The sequence below is a fragment of the Gorilla gorilla genome, chromosome 2, assembly GCF_029281585.2.
Source record: "Gorilla gorilla gorilla isolate KB3781 chromosome 2, NHGRI_mGorGor1-v2.1_pri, whole genome shotgun sequence".
Taxonomy (NCBI): Eukaryota; Metazoa; Chordata; class Mammalia; order Primates; family Hominidae; genus Gorilla; species Gorilla gorilla.
Genome location: NC_086017.1, coordinates 182,881,044 through 182,897,371, shown reverse-complemented (window position 1 = coordinate 182,897,371; position 16,328 = coordinate 182,881,044). Strand labels below are relative to the sequence as shown.

The window sequence follows — 16,328 nt, the reverse complement described above, 5'->3', positions numbered from 1 at the left end:
GAGAGTGTGTGTGTGGGAGTTATAGGTGATTTTAATTAAAAATGTTTTTCTGTGGTCTCTAAAACATAGATGTAAAATTTTTTTCTAAAATATAGATGTTAAAATTATAAAAATGAACATATATGTTTTTATTCTCAGAAGAAAATAGAACAATTAAAAGGATTTCAAATACCACTTTGACAAAAATGTCAAGTGCATATTGAGATGAATGTATAGCATGATTACTTAGTCACTGTTTCTTGACATCTTTGAAGATATGAAAGATTTGGAAAGAAAAAATCACAAAATCTCTCAGGAAAATAAAATAATCACATACAAAATCATACTACTTCTAAAATTCATGTTTGGGAGTCCATAAGCTTCAGTTCATCTCTAAACAACATATGGCATTTCCTATTTTATTCCTCTATCCCAGGGAGGCAGAAATTCAGTTATTGTAAGGGCACTTAGATAATTTTCTTTCTTTCTTTCTTTCTTTTTTTTTTTGAGATAGAGTCTTGCTGTGTCACCAGGCTGGAATGCAGTTTCGCAATCTCAACTCACAGCAACCTCCTCCTCCCAGGTTCAAACGATCCTCCTGCCTCAGCCTCCCGAATAGCTTCGATTACAGGCACCTGCCTACACCTCCGGCTAATTTTTGTATTTTTAGTAGAGCCGGGGTTTCACCATGTTGCCCAGACTGGTCTTGAGCTCCTGACCTCAGGTAATCAACGCGCTTCGGCCTCCCAAAGTGTTGGGATTATAGGCATGAGCCACTGCGCTTGGCCTTGATAATTTTATTTCTAATTAGATTTAGTAGAAAGACCTATTGTTGGAGGCAAGTGCCAAAAGTTTTCATAGTGACACTTAAGAATTTGGGATGCAATTTTACAGACTGCTGCTTCTCAACCAAAAGCATTATAATTTCTAAAGACAAGCTTGTAAGAATGCAGTTACGTGTGTGCACAAGACTTATCAGACCATCTGTGACTAATAAAGCTTGAGAAAGAGGGGAGGAGAGAGGGTATTCTGCCTTCCAGTAACATGCTTGTCTGAAACTTACTAAACTCCTCTTAGGCAATACTCTGCTCAGAGAGCCATGTGTTTAATTGTAAAAATCTGTCAGTATCATAGGATTCAAAAGACATCAATCATTTATGTCAACAAGGAAAGAGTGAGGGCTGTGTGACTCTTCTATCATTAGGAAAAGATGTGCTCAAGAGACAAAGATGTGGTCTAAGGAGGGCTGAGCAACTGTAGGTTACAGGAAAACTGAGTTCCAGACTATAATTTGGCCCCCCTCCCCTAATTTGGGCTGGTATATTATATTTTTCATTTCATGCAATGCCATGTGTGCAGTAAGACATTATGTAACTTGGTCAGTCGCGGTTGTGTAATATCCACTAAATGCTTTAAAGTGGCTGACGTTATTAGCAGTTTGGTGCATGGGGAGGCCATTGCTTCCCTTGGCTTTGGCGGGATGCAATATCGTGTAATGAGGTTGGAACTTGCCTGTATTCAAAATTACATTCCCAAAGGGCTGCTATTCAAGCCACATGACAACTGGTTCTCTTTTTCTTAAGACTTTATTCTAAGTGGACTGAAAACAGCAAAATTGCCGTGTTTGAACGGTTCCATAGGTGGAATGGGTCTTTTCCCTGTTTTGCTCCCAATTTATTATTTTATGCTAAGATTTCTGAATTATACCCAGTTTTAGAGACATCGGGACACAAATTCCCGTCCCCCTCCATCTAAGCTGTGTGACCTCGGGCTGGTTCTGAGCCTTCATTTCCTTACCTGTAAATTGGCGATAACACTTCCCTAAGGAGGTGCAAGAAGGCTTATAAAGACTCCAACAAAGCTCCAGTCTCTTAATTATGTCACCTCAGGCAAGTTATTTAGCCGTTTGATTTGCTGATTCCTTACTTATAAGTTGGACCAGTTGTGGCTACTATCCGCAGTAGTGGAAGAATAGATATCATAGGCAAAGCTCCGGGAAAGGTGGCTGGTCCTTGGCGGCTCGAGAGGACCTGATAATGGTCCTGCTAGCGAGCATTCCTTAGGGTGATGCGGTCGAGTTATGAAACTTTGGGAAAAGAGAGAACAAGGAACGCGGGCAATCAGAGGCCCAGTCGCGAGACCTGCCCCGCTGGGGCCGCCAGCCGGGACCGCGACGCCCCGGGACCTGGCACCGCCTCGCTCCACCCCTGCGAATCCGGGGCGAATCCGGGCGGAGAGTTCCTGCCGGCCGCGCAGCGCAGAGCCCCCTCCGGCCCGCCCTCTCTCCCTCCCTCCCGCTGAGCTCCAGCTGTGCCAGAGGCACCCGAGCCCTGAGAGTCCGCCGCCAACGCGCAGGTGCTAGCGGCCCCTTCGCCCTGCAGGTAGGAGCCGCGCCGAGACCTGGATCACCGGGCGCCCGGGTTTCCACTGCCCTCGCCCTCCGTCCCTCCTCCGCCCAACCTGGGCAGCTGGCCGCTCCCCGCCCAACTTGGACGGGATTTCAGCGAGTGAGTAGGCGGCGGACTCCCTAGCAATCCCCAAGGGCCTCCCTCGCACGCCTTCGGGTGGAATTCCTGCAGGGTGAAAGCTGACAACTCTGGCACGCACTTTTGCCGCGCAGGCGGCTGCCTGGAGCGCAGAGCCGCGCAAGCTCAGGCTGAAGCCCAGGCGTCCTCTGCAGGATGCACCGCCTCGCCGCCACAGGGCTTCGGGTGCAGTGTGTGTGGTGTCCCCAGGTCATCCGGGCGCCCTTGGTTCGGGTGCGCGGTGGCATGACTGGGCTGGTGGGGGCGATGGGACCAGCATCCCGTACCAACCAGGAAGTGCCGCGTCCCAAGGCTTCGAGCCCAGCCGGCAGAGCACGGTCCCGGGGGTGTGGTCACAGCTGCTGACCGCGGCTCCCGCCGTGTGATGTGACCACTCGGAGGTGGGGCGAGGGGGCCGGGGGCCAGCAGCAGGGAGTGTGTAAAAGGTCTTCTTCCTCACAATACGATTCAAGGTATTTGGGACGTAGGGCTCAGATCCAGGAGTGCCGTCCTCCAAGCCTTCCATAGGATTTTGTGACGCCCTTGAGAACCGCCCTTGTAGACTCAGTCCTGAACTACCGCCACGCCTGTATTTGCTCCTCCTCATCTCGGATTATTGCTTTCTTTACTTCCTCTGTGAAGCACTAAATACTAGTAGCTTTTTAAGAACAGACCACAACAGTTTCTTCGTTTGACCATAACTAAGTCTGCCTCCAGAATGGGGAGTTCCGTTAACTTTATCAGCCAGCCCTGCCAATTTTAGTTAAGATAAGCCTTCGTGGGCCTCCAAAGGCCTCTGAGAGACTAGGTACCCAGAGACCTCTGAGGTATGTTAAATGGTTTAATTCGTGGTGGTGCAATGAAAACTTAAAGAAGGAAAGGAATCTGCAATTTGAACTGTTAACAGACCCCACATTTACACGCTGCCTATTTGAATAAGAATCTCTTTCAGTATTAAATGTTTTGTGACACACAAATGAATTCGTACACAGTCTTTTAGCTTGAATTTGTAAACAGCCTTTAAATGTTGTTTGGGGATCTTTGGACTAATTGTGTAAGCGCTCAGTCTGGCTTCTCAAGAACCAGTACAGTTAACAATCCGTATAAAAAGTTGGAGTGCTGCCTGGGCGCGGTGACTCACGCCTGTAATCCCAGCACTTTGGGAGGCTGAGGCGGGCAGATCACCTGAGGTTAGGAGTTTGAGACCAGCCTGGCCAACATGGTGAAACCCCGCCTCTACTAAAAATACAAAAATTAGCCAGGCGTGGTGGCACACGCCTGTAATCCCAGCCACTCGGGAGGCTGAGGCAGGAGAATCGCTTGAACCCGGGAGGCGGAGTTTGCAGTGAGCCGAGATGGAGCCATTGCACTCCAGCCTGGGCGACAGGGCAAGAATCTGTCTCAAAAAAAAAAAAAAAAAAAATTGAATGCTAAGGCTTTGAGGAAAATGTGTCTTTACAATGTTTGTCCCTGATGACAGAATAATTATGAACTATAGTAAGCGCTGTACAATGCTCATTTAGGTTTGTAGACTTACTTATAACCAGCTGGTGGGGAACCCGGCTTCTTGGAAGTTGTATGTTTACTTAGTGTTTCTTAATTAAAAATAAAATTACAAATTTTATTTACCTTTAACTCTTATAGGGTTTTTATTTTTGTTACAAAGGAAAAGTAGGACTGTCATTATTATTATTATTATTTTTTGAGACGGAGTCTCGCTCTGTCGCCCAGGCTGGAGTGCAGTGGCACGATCTCGGCTCACTGCAAGCTCCGCCTCCCGGGTTCATGCCATTCTCCTGCCTCAGCCTCCTGAGTAGCTGGGACTACAGGCGCCTGCTGCCACGCCCGGTTAATTTTTTGTATTTTTAGTAGAGACGGGGTTTCACCGTGTTAGCCAGGATGGTCTCGATCTCCTGACCTCGTGATCCGCCCGCCTTGGCCTCCCAAAGTGCTGGGATTACAGGCGTGAGCCACCGCACCCGACCCTATTTTTTTTTTTTTGAATAATCTGAAATTTTATTTTAGGTACAGGGGGTACATGTGCAGGTTTGTTACATGGACATACAGCATGCAGCTGAGGTTGGGGGTACAACTGATCCCGTCACCCAGGTGGTGAGCATAGTACCTGATAATTTTTTAACTTTTGCTCTCCTTCCTCCCTCCCACGTCTAGTAGTTCCCAGTGTCTATTGTTGCCGTCTCTATATCCATAAGTACCTAGTGTTTACCTTCCACTTGTTAGTGAAAACATGCAAAGTTTGATTTTCTGTTCCTGCATTAATTTGCTTAGGATGATGACCTCCATCCGCATCCATGTTTCTACAGAGGACACGATTGTGTTACTTTTTATGGCTGCATGGTATTCTATGATGCATATGGACCACATTTTCTCTTATCCGGTCCATAGTTGATGGGCATCTAGGTTGACTCCATGTCTTTGCTATTGTGAATAGTGCTGTGGTGAACATATGAATTTGTGTGTGTTTTTGGTAGAACAACTTATTTTCTTTTGGATATATACCCAGTAATGGGGCTGCTGGGTTGAATGGTAGTTCCGTTTTGAGTTCTTTGAGAAATCTGCAACTGCTTTCCACAATGACTGAACTAATTTACGTTCCAACCAACAGTGTATAAATGTTCTCTTACAGGATGTTTTTTTTAAAAAGTTTTTTTTTCTTTTAATTTCACTTTTGTTGTGGTAAAATATGCACAACATAAAATTTACCCTTGTAGCCATTTTTAAGTGTACATGTAGTGGCATTAAATACATTCACATCGTTGTGCTACCATCACCACCATCCATCCACAAGACTCTTCATCTTTCTTACAGGGTTTTAATAACATTTTAATGATAATGGTTGTGTTGCAGGCTTTAGTTTTATCACTAAGCAAGGTTTGAGTTCCTTCTCGTAGCTTTAGAGAAATGCACCTTTTAAACTTTTTTTTTTTTGAGACAGGGTCTCACTCTGTTGCCCAGGTTGGAGTGTAGTGGCACAACAGCCTTGACCTCCCAGGCTCAAGTGATACTCCCATCTCAGTTTCTGAGTAGCTGGAACTAGAGGTGCGCATCACCACCCTTGGCCAGTTTTGTTTGTTTTTTTGTAAAGGTGGCGTCTCACTGTGTTGCTAGGGCTGGTCTTGAACAGCTGAGCTCCAGCAATCCTCCTACTTCGGCTTCCCAAAGTGCTGGATTACAGGCATGAGCTACCATACCCAGCTGAGAAATGCACTTTTAAAAGAGAAAAGGTAAAAAGCCATCGCCAGACTGTTTAACAAATCTTATCTACAGCAGGAAAGGCCTAATACATTACTGTTTGAGGATAAGCTTGTGATGTATTTAAACTTGTGTCTAAGGGTATTGTGGGGTTTAGCTGTCAAGAGGAAGGAACACGTAATGGAGTTACTGTTATTGATCATTTCCTCTCCTGAGTATCTATCAGAAAAATAACAATTGTCAGTGTTGTCCTCTTTAGCAGTGCAAATAGTACCTATCTAAATTATGCTTGAGCTCAGGTAGTGTTGCCTTTTTAGTAACTAAAAGCAGTGTGTAGCAATTTCCTGTCCATCCCAGATGTTTACTAAAGATTGATACTAGGGGACCCAACACATAAGATATGTCTCTTTAAACTTGTAGTTAGGCTGAGTCATTGTGTTCACAAGAAAAGCTGTAGCTCTGCAAGGTCTGGTTTTATGTTTACAATCCTTTAAGTCTTAGCACCACAAAATAAAATGCATTTGCTAGGGTGTGGCTAAAAGTTGTTGCAGGGTTAAAATGAGAAACATGTAAACCTAACTTTCCCATAAGCCTGTGACATTTCTGATTACAAAGAGAATCATACAAATCGCATCTTATGCTTCAGTGGGAACACATTCCAGTGTGTTAGTTTCCCTAAATTCACAGTGCAGTGTAAAATCTGGACCCCAGCTGTTTTAGTGCTGGGTTATTAAGCAAAAGTGTATGTTACGTGTTTCATAGTGTCACAGTGTTTTTTTTCTGTTGTGAAACTTTCTTAATTTTTAAATTTATTGAGCAAACATTACAGCGACAGAATAAAATGAATTATTTATTTAATAAACACTTACGTGGTGTTTACTTTGTGCCTTGCACTCTTCTAAGCATTTTACAAATATGAATACATTTAACCCTCAAAACAACCCTGTAAAGTAGGTAATCTTATTATGGCCATTTAATTTATTTATTTATGTTTGTTTTATTGTATTTTATTTTGTAGAGATGGGGTCTTGCTATGTCACCCAGGCTAGTTTCAGACTTCTGGATTCAAGTGGTCCTCCTATCTTGGCTTCCAAACGTTCTGGGATTCACAGGCATGAGCCACTGAGCCTGGCCTATGCCCATTTTATAGACGAGGCAGTTTGAGGCATAGTGAGATCCCACAACTAGCACATGGCAGAGCTGGGGATCCATCCCAGGCAGCTTGCACCCAGAGTTTTGACACTGCTGTCTGTCTGGAAAAAAACATAACCTGTGATTCCATCCTCTTAACAAACTTTTTTTTAGGTTTTTTTATTCCCATTTCGTCCTTGTTCTTTGACATAATTGCAATTATAGTGCAACTCAGACAATCTGTTCAAGTCCTTTATTTTTCGGAAAAAGAAATTAAGGTGGAGCATGGGTATGTCCAAGGGTAGAAGCACTGGGTCAGGGTCCTGGAGATCCTCTGCTGGGCCAGGCCTTAACTCCTGATTGTGAGGAGATTGGGCCAGGGATCCTGGGAGAGTCTGGGAGGCCAGGTGTATTTGGAAGGGGTTGGGTGTTATGTGCAATATTTCCAGAGGGAAGCATTTCAATATTTTAATAATTGTTATGACCATACTAGAGCTAATCTGCTAAATAAGGGCCCACATTATGGCCGACTGGGTCATGGGAGGTCTTGCTTCCTAGGGCTCCAGAATCCTGGATTGCTTCCCCCGTTGCTGCTAATGCCCGTGACCCTCAGCTCCCCTCTGGATGAGGGCAATATTTTATTCTGTACTCAATCATTTTTTGAACTTTTTGGATCTAGAGTTGGGAACCTTTTGGAAGCCTCTGACGCACAAAAGAAAACCAGCCAAAAGCAACATGGAAATAAAAATAACTTAGTTTAGTCAGTTCTTTTGTTAAGAAAGAGAGAGAGAGACTTCTGAGGCCATAAACTTATGAACTTTATATTAAGAACAGGAAAATAAGGGTTCAGAATTTAACAGTGATCTTTTTCAAAGTAGGCTTTTACAGATGGCACATTTAGATGAAGGAGAATAGGAATAAACATGGGGAAAAGGAAAGCCGTAGAAAGGGAGGGGAGAAACAAATGCAGAGACGAGGCATTGGCAGAGGGCCACAGATAGGAAGCAGGGAGCTAATACCTTTGTCAATTCTTTACAAAAACCCTTGCATCTCAGTGTGTTACCACTGGATGATGCCTTCAAAATATCATAAGCAGTTGCAAATGATCTTTCCTTTGGTTTATCTTGATGGGATCTTAATGTTTAAACTGTTGCTATTCAACAAAGCATGTGGACAATAAGATACAAGGGAACTCTTAGCCCCTGATTGGGATCTTCATAACAGTCTAGTCTAGTTTGATTTATGCCACTTTCCATGGGTGGATTTTATATGTAGTGTGATATTAGAATCACTGGATTTGCCATTATTTTTTCTATTGACTGTCTTCCGTGTGAGAGGGCAAGGTCCTTGAGGTCACAGACTGTGTTTTTGTCATTTTTGTGTCTCCAGTGTCCATTGTAGTGTACAATAGATGTGAACTGAATGAAAGGGTACATGGATGAAGGGAGAAGGTGTAATCCATTTTATTCAAAATACATAGGTATTTCCAGAAAATAAGTCTTTATAATTAACGTTTTACTTATTTATTTGCTCTATGGTGCCGTTTAACTATTCTTAAAAATAAAATGTGTGGATGTAGAATGGACAGTCTGTGGAATTTGGGTAAACAGCTGTACTCACTTCATTGATCTTTTTCTGCCCAATTTCTGATGAAGGAGTCCTTTGAAATAAAGAGTTTGAGTAGGTAGCCATGGGTTGGGATTGGAGATTTATGACTTGGAGCAGAAAAACATTTCCAGATGTGTAGGGCAGTGGTCCTCTGAAGATACAGACCCAAAAGTGAGACATTTAACCAAAGGGGCTAAGAATAGGAAAAAAAAATGAAGATGAAGTTTTAGATATTGTTTTTTAAATGTCACCATTATTCCTGCTTTGGAATAAAAAGAGGTAAGAGGTAAGGTAGGAGTACAGAATTTGGGGATGAAGTATATTTTTGGCACTAACATCACTGTGATGTTAAAACTATTTTTAAAAGATAATAAATACACCTCTGACTTACTAATTATTTTACCAAATTTATTGCTCTCTATGCTATTTATGTTTATTATTTCTATATGGTGAAAATACTGTGACTATTGCACGTCTTCCCCAAACTGTATGTTCTAGTGATATCATGTTGGTAACTTGGAAGTGGCCATGATAGGAATTTCTTTTTTTGAGACAGAATTTCACTCTTGTTGTCCAGGCAGGAGTGCAATGGTGCGATCTCAGCTCACTGCAACTTCCGCCTCCCAGGTCCAAGCGATTCTCCTGCCTCAGCCTCCCAAGTAGCTGGGATTACAGGTGCATACCACCATGCCAGGCTTATTTTGTATTTTTAGTAGATACAGGGTTTCACCATGTTGGTCAGGTTGGTCTCGAACTCCTGACCTAGTGATCTTCCTGCCTTGGCCTTCCAGGAATATTTACACCATCGAAATTGGCAAACACTACAGTTAGGGTTTCTCCTCCACCTGGACCTGGTTGCTAAGCATTTGTCAGCACACCACTGGCTTTGCCCAGGGGGGATATCTGAGCTTCTCCACCCCATCTTTCTTTCTCATTATGACCAAAGAGATTTGTCCTGCACTTTTCTTTCAACCGTCACAGTGATTCTGAATTTGGGGATGTGGTTGGGGAGAAAGGAATACGCTTAGTTATGCAATGTTCTTATCTCTCTGTGCCTATGATCTGGTCTGGTACAAGTCTCAATTGCATTCAATTTAACCCTTGATTCTTCCTTTTGTAGAGATAGAATTCTCCCTGCAACCTCCTGAAGAGCTGGCCTTCCCTCCTTCTCCATCACAGTAGTTCCAAGATCTGGCTAAACAAAATCACCTGGGAACTTCTTAAAATACAAGTTTCCAGGTTCTATCACATATGTAATAAATTTAGATTCTTGAGGAATGGGACTCAAAATAGTATTTTGTAAGTTCCCTTGGGAGTTTGATGATCACCCCATGTGCCTTCTGGGTCCCTCTTGTGGGCTCTTGCTCTCCAGCCCTGGCACCTGTGTACCTTGCTTAGAATCAGGTCATTTGGGCTGCTGGACCCTGGCCACATTGTATGGTAGCCTCGATTTTTATGTTTGAACTCAAATTCTGATCCTGTGAAACTTGGTAATCAGGGGCCACTCTTTGCCCCATTGGCCTGATTTCTCATGCTCATTCACTGGAGCCTGGGTTTCTAACTAGGAAGGCAGCTAGCGTGTTGCAGGGAGACTATCAGAGGAGTCAGGTGTGCTAAGTTTCATTTCTACTTTAGCATCTGTGTAACCTTGATCAACTTGTTTCTCACCTTTCTGAACTATAGTTGCCTATCTCCAGAGTTTGTTAGGAAGGTTGCTTTTAGAACACATCAAGCTTTGTTCCATCTTAGGGCCTTTTAATCATGCTATTCCCTCTGCCTGGAGCACACTTCTCCTAAGTCTTTGCATGGCTTCCTTCTTTTTTGTCATTTGGATCAGTGACAAAATGGTCAAATGTTATCTCCTTGGAAAGGTTTTTTCCCTGACCATTGAAAGCTGCCTCACCTCACAGTCCACGTTGCATTGCTTGCTACCTGATCCTGTTCCAGCCTTTCACCTAGGGTTATTTTCATGCTAGCATTTACCACTATCTGAAATTCTTTTTCTTTTCTCTTTTTCTTGCTTACTGGGTTTTCTACACAAGAACTTAAGGTTTATGAGAGTAGGGACTTTCCTGACGTGTAGTAGGTGCTCACTAACTACCTGTTGCATGACTACCTTTCCAAGTTGTTATATAAATATATGATGTTAGTGTGAACCCTGGTTCCCAAGGTATTCATTTGTTTTCCTAATTGTTCTTTTCTGACCTCACAGATGTTGCTGTTTTTATGACAATGATTCATTGCTGAGATATTACTGCAATTTGGAACAAAGTGCTGCTCTCAACTGATGAGAAATAAAATCTGTAGCTTTCTATGTGAATGCCTCCTGTTGTTTTCAGAGAGCTTGCAAAAACTTATTTCAGTTGCATCTGTCATGTGGGTGTATAATCTGTGATAGAATGGATCGATTAAACATGAAAGTATTGTAACATAAATGAGACTGATTTGGGGAAACTCCTGTTTCCTACCTTTTTTGAGTTCTACCGGGGTGGTTTTTGGTAGTGTCATGGGGACTAGGGAAATGTGTATCACTTTGTAAGAAAGGCAGGCCATAGGCTGGGCACAGTGGCTCATGCCTGTTATCCCGGCACTTTGGAAGGCTGAGGCAGGTAGATCACTTGAGGACAGGAGTTCAAGACCAGCCTGACCAACATGGTGAAACCTCATCTCTACTAAAAATACAAAAATTAGCTGCTTGTGGTGGTGAGTGCCTGTAATCCTAGCTACTTGGGAGGCTGAGGCAGGAGAATTGCTTGAACCTAGGAGGTGGAGGTTACAGTGAGCTGAGATCGTGCCATAGCACTCCAGCCTGGGTGACAGAGCGAGACTCCGTCTCAAAACAAAAACAAGAAACAAAAAGAAAGGCATGCCAGAAATGCATGTTGGATATGTTCGTCCTGTCTGATCTCACCAGATACACGGGGTAGGTTTGACTGACAGTGAAGTAATTTTTGCAGATCCATTGCCTGGAAGGCCAATAAAGTTGGCAGTGAAAGCTTTCATCCTGTATTTGCAATAGCCCCTCTTCAGGATGGTGTTGAAGAATTTATCAAGCACAGGGTCTTTTTGGTGCTAACACAGTACTAGGCCTAGGCTAGTGAGTCTAAAATGTGGTTCCAGCCCCACAGTTTATCGTCTAATGCAGTCATCCAAAGGCAGGACTGAATTGTGCAGCAGAATCCTGCCAGGCCTCCTGAAATGGGCTGGCTTTTATAATGATTGTATGTTCCAGTTTTCCTTGATAGTGATTTTCAAACTGCTTTGTTTCAGGGCAGTACAGTGGTGTGAATGTTTGTCTTCCTCAAATTCATATGTTGAAATCCTCAACCCAAGGGGTGATGGTATTAGGAGGTGAGGCCTTTAGGAGGTGATTAGGCCATGGTGGCTCTGCCCTCATCAATGAGATTAGTGCCTTTATAAAAGAGGCCAGAGAGGGACCTCTGACTCTCTTCACTAAGTGATGGGTTAGTGAAAAGGCAGCCTTTGGGGAAGCAGGCCTTCACCAAACACCAAATCTGCAAGCACCTTGATCTTGGACTTCCTAGCCCCCAGAACTGTGAGAAGTAAGTTTCTGTTGTTTATAAGCCACCTAGTCTATGGTATTTTGTTACAGTAGCCTGAGTGGACTAAGACAGGTGGCTGGCATTGGAGTAGAGATTGGGTCCAGGGATGTAGACAGCAGAATTCTGGAGCATCTCTAAACACCACATTCAATCAGAGCATCTCATTTAGAAAACATACTATTGTATATTTGCCTTTTAAAAATTATGTTTGGGCCAGGCACGGTGGTTCATGACTGTAATCTCAGCACTTTGGGAGGCCAAGGTGGGTGGATCACTTGAGATTAGGAGTTTGAGACCAGCCTGGTCAACATGGTGAAACCGCATCTCTACTAAAAATACAACAATTAGCCAGGTGTGGTGGTGCACACCTGTAATCACAGCTACTTGGGAGGCTGAGGCAGGACAATTGCTTGAACCAGGAAGACGGAGGTTGCAGTGAGCCGAGATCATGCCACTTCACTCCAGCCTGGGCAACAAAGCGAGACTCCATCTAAAAAATAAAAATAAAAAATAAAGAAGTAAAAATTATGTTTGTTTTAGATTTGCAGAAAAGTTGTGATGCTATTATAGCGAGTTTCAAAGGAGTACACAGTTTCCTCTATTATTAACATCTCACATAGGTATATGATACATTTGTTATAATTAATGAACAAATATAGATGCATTATTAAGTAAAACCTGTATTTATTTAGATGTTCTCCCATGTCCTTTTTCTATTCCAGTATCTTGCCCAGGATACCATGCTGCATTTCATAGTTGTGTCTCCTTGGGCTCCCTTGGTTATCATGGTTGCGCAGACTTTCCTTGTTTTTGATGACCTTGATAGTTTTGAGGGGTACTGGTTAGGTATTCTGTAGAATGTCCCTCAGTTGGGATTTTTATGATGTTTTTCTCAAGATTAGATTGGGATGATGGGTTTGGGGAGGGAGAGGACAGAGGTAAAATACCATATTTATTACATCGTATCAAGGGTACATACTATCAGCATGACTTATCACTGGTGATGTCCACTTTGATCACCTCACTGAAGTTGTGTGTGTAAGGTTTTCCATTGTAAAGTTACTTTTTTCCTCCCTCTCCACACTGTAGTCTTTGGAAAGAAGTCACTGTGCACAACCCATACTTTTGGGAGTTATGCTGTACCTCCTAGAGAGGGGAAAATGTCCTAAAAAGATTTCATTCCCTTTACTTCCTTTAATGTTAAAGATTTTCTTTTGTATGTCATTAATTTTGGTCTAAAATAGAAAAGTAGTACACTTAGGTGGCCTTGTTTCACTTCTGTGCTAGTTCACAAACACAGAAACACTTTAGAAAGTAGTTTTAGTTGCAGGCAAGTCCTTCTTTTTTTCTTCCTCTTTTTTTTTTTTCTTTTTTTTAGACGGAGTCTCGTTCTGTTGCCCAGGCTGGAGTGCAGTGGTGCGATCTTGGCTCACTGCAACCTCCGCCGCCTGGGTTCAAGCAATTCTCCTGCCTTAGCCTCCTGAGTAGCTGCGACTACAGGCATGCACCACCACCCCCGGCTAATTTTCGTATTTTTAGTAGAGACAGGGTTTCACCATGTTGGTCAGGCTGGTCTTGAACTCCTGACCTTGTGATCCACCTGCCTCGGCCTCCCGAAGTGCTGGGATTACAGGCATGAGCCACCGCGCCTGGCCTGAGTCCCTCTTTTTAAATGAAAGTTGTGGGCAGACAATTATGCTCAGAGACCAGATAATCTGGTCGAAGGGACCAGAATGATGCCCCCAAATCAGGTGTTGGTTAGTGGCTTAGTGTGCGGTAGGCTACCCATGAAACCTTTGTGCTCCGATGCCTGACTGAGGACACAGTCCTCCTAAAAAAGAGTGTGAGGCCCATCCCAGCATGGCTGACTCTCTAATGGCCAAGTTCTTTTGGGCCTGTGTGTGGCTTAGCTCTCAGGACGGTCAGGTAATATGTCCAGAGCTGGAACTTGGGACCTGGCTAGACAGACCTGAAGAGTTTTCTGTTGCAATCAAATAAAGGATAACAATATTAATTTGGAACATGTTGAGAAGACATTGTTGTAATTAAGCACAAGTTAAGCATACATAATAAGCACTTCACATAATTGATTAGAATTATTTTAACACAACCAAAGCAAGATCCAAAAATTCAAAACAAAAATTCAATTCTCAGTCTTTCTCTCTTTCTCATGCTAGTGACCATTATTGACACTGTCTCCTGATTTCACCTAGAATTTATTTCTCAATTTACTTGATATTCTCTAAGTCATAGCACTTAATATGATGACTTCTGTACAGCAACAGTTTCCTTATGCCTGATTTCCTAGGGCCAAGGACTCAAGGAGTCTGTAAAATTTGACCATAATTTAAAATTGGTCATATGTTCGATGAGTAGGAGAGTTGATGTGAAGCAAGGGAGGTATCATAGCCCCAGCCTAGAAAGGTCTCTAGACCCTTTGCTCTGTGATGCAAAAATGGTTTAGAATTCCTTTAGTAGAGAATGTGTAAGTGATTGTAATTCACTGAGCACTCCCTTATCATTTAGTTCTGTATCCCGCAGCATTTTAATCAGTCTACTTTGATCCTGTCCGACCCACTTTCCTGCCATTGCTGGTTATATAATAGGACAATCTTACTTAAGTAGCGGTGTTACCTGGATTCAGTGGCCTGAGAATTTTTTCCTTCCCTTTAACATTTCTTTAGGTTTCACATTTTAAGGGTCAGTGACACTTAACTGTTATCTATTGTTTCACAGATGAGTCATAGAAAAATGGAAAATGAGTTTGAAAATTATCCTCACATGACAGCCATCGTGAAACTTACAAGGAAAAATGGCACTTAGGGAGTAATAAGCCTCTAAAAAATTCTAAAGATTGAGGGAAAAAAAAATTAAACCCTCAAAGAATTTAGCCAACTTCAGTCAGTTTTAAATAAGAGGCCCAAAATAAACAAGTGAGAAATTTGAAAACTTCATTCACATTAATACACGCCAGCTTTTTTCGTATTATTAGGATATTTGCATATATTTTGGTCAAAAGCTGCTTACTTAAAAATATGTATTCAGAAGAAAAATGTCCATAATATGCTATAGTATTTTTTTTTTTTTAAAGACAACCTTCTAAGTTTGCCTCTGAAGTTATCCTGGGAGCAACTGCCCTCTGGGGATTCATGGTCTAGTGCAGCGGTTCTCACACTCTACTGTGCACCAGAATCCCTGGAGGGCTCAGGAGAACACAGAGCGCTGGGCCTCACCCTAGGATTTCTGATTCAGTAGGTCTGGGCTGGGCAGAGAATTTGCATTTCTAACAAGCTCCGAGATAATGCTGATGCTGCTGGTTTGGGGACTACAATTTGAGAATCACTGATCTAATGGTTTAGCTGACACATCAGTAAACACAATTCAAAGATTAAATGCTGTGAAATAAGTACAAGTAACATGCAATGGGAAACAGGGTGTGGAGAAGTGGGGCAATAGATGAGTGAACAACTACAGATCGGGGAAGCCATATGGAAGCAGAAAGGTTAAGCAGGATCTCAAAGCCTTGGCAGGTAGGGCATTTTGGAGATGACACTCTGCTGTTGGGAGGGAGAGTGCAGAATGTATATGGGAGTGGGAGTATAGCCTAGCACAGGTGGAGAGTAAGGGTGGCGTGAGGGGAGGAACAACCATGAACAGGTGGAATTAAGAATGAGAGGGCTGGAAAGTTAAACTAACATGTTCTAGGTTTTTGGAGTTTGGCAGCAAAGGAAAAGCATGATCAGAGCTATGCTTAAGAAGGGCAGCTCTGGCATTGCGACGGATGGTGCAGGAAGAGAAAGAGTGATTTTGGGAGAATCAGGAATTATTGAGGCAGCCCCATCCAGAAGCAAGGATAGGCTGAAGAAGAGCATGAAGGTGGGAGGGATACAGTCATGTGATGCATATGTAGCAGAAACCACAGATTTGGTAGTTGATTGGTTCCTGAAAATGAGAGAAAGGGAAGAGTCAAGGGAGAGTGAGGATTCAAAGTCTGAATCGTTGGTGAAGAGTGTTGGTGGTGGCTGGATCTCTCAGAAGAAATAATGGATAAGAAAAAGAACCTCCTGGGCCTTGGTTTCTTCAGGAGAGGAGTGGACTAGATACTCTTAAAGGTTTCTTTGTAATTGTAATTAAGGGTTTGAGGGTTTTTGGTTGTCTGAAATATGGTAGAACACAGTAGTACAAAAAGTTAATGGCTTGTGTATAACAGGCATTCGTATATTTGTTGATTAGTTGATCCATGACAATCATTAGCTCTGAAATAGTTACATCTGCAAATAGTCTTCTTTCTTAGCTCTTCATTTTGCTA

General features: G+C 42.9%; 1 protein-coding gene across 1 annotated transcript in view; it reads left to right on the top strand.

Annotated features, from left to right (window-relative positions):
* The first annotated feature begins 2,132 nt into the window (after positions 1 to 2,132).
* The window catches only part of PLD1 (phospholipase D1), a 209,754-nt gene continuing 195,558 nt past the window's right edge, over positions 2,133 to 16,328 (top strand). The window contains exon 1 of the mRNA XM_063704354.1: positions 2,133 to 2,486. The gene's annotated coding sequence lies outside the window, so the exon portion shown is untranslated. The remainder of the gene's footprint in view (positions 2,487 to 16,328) is intronic.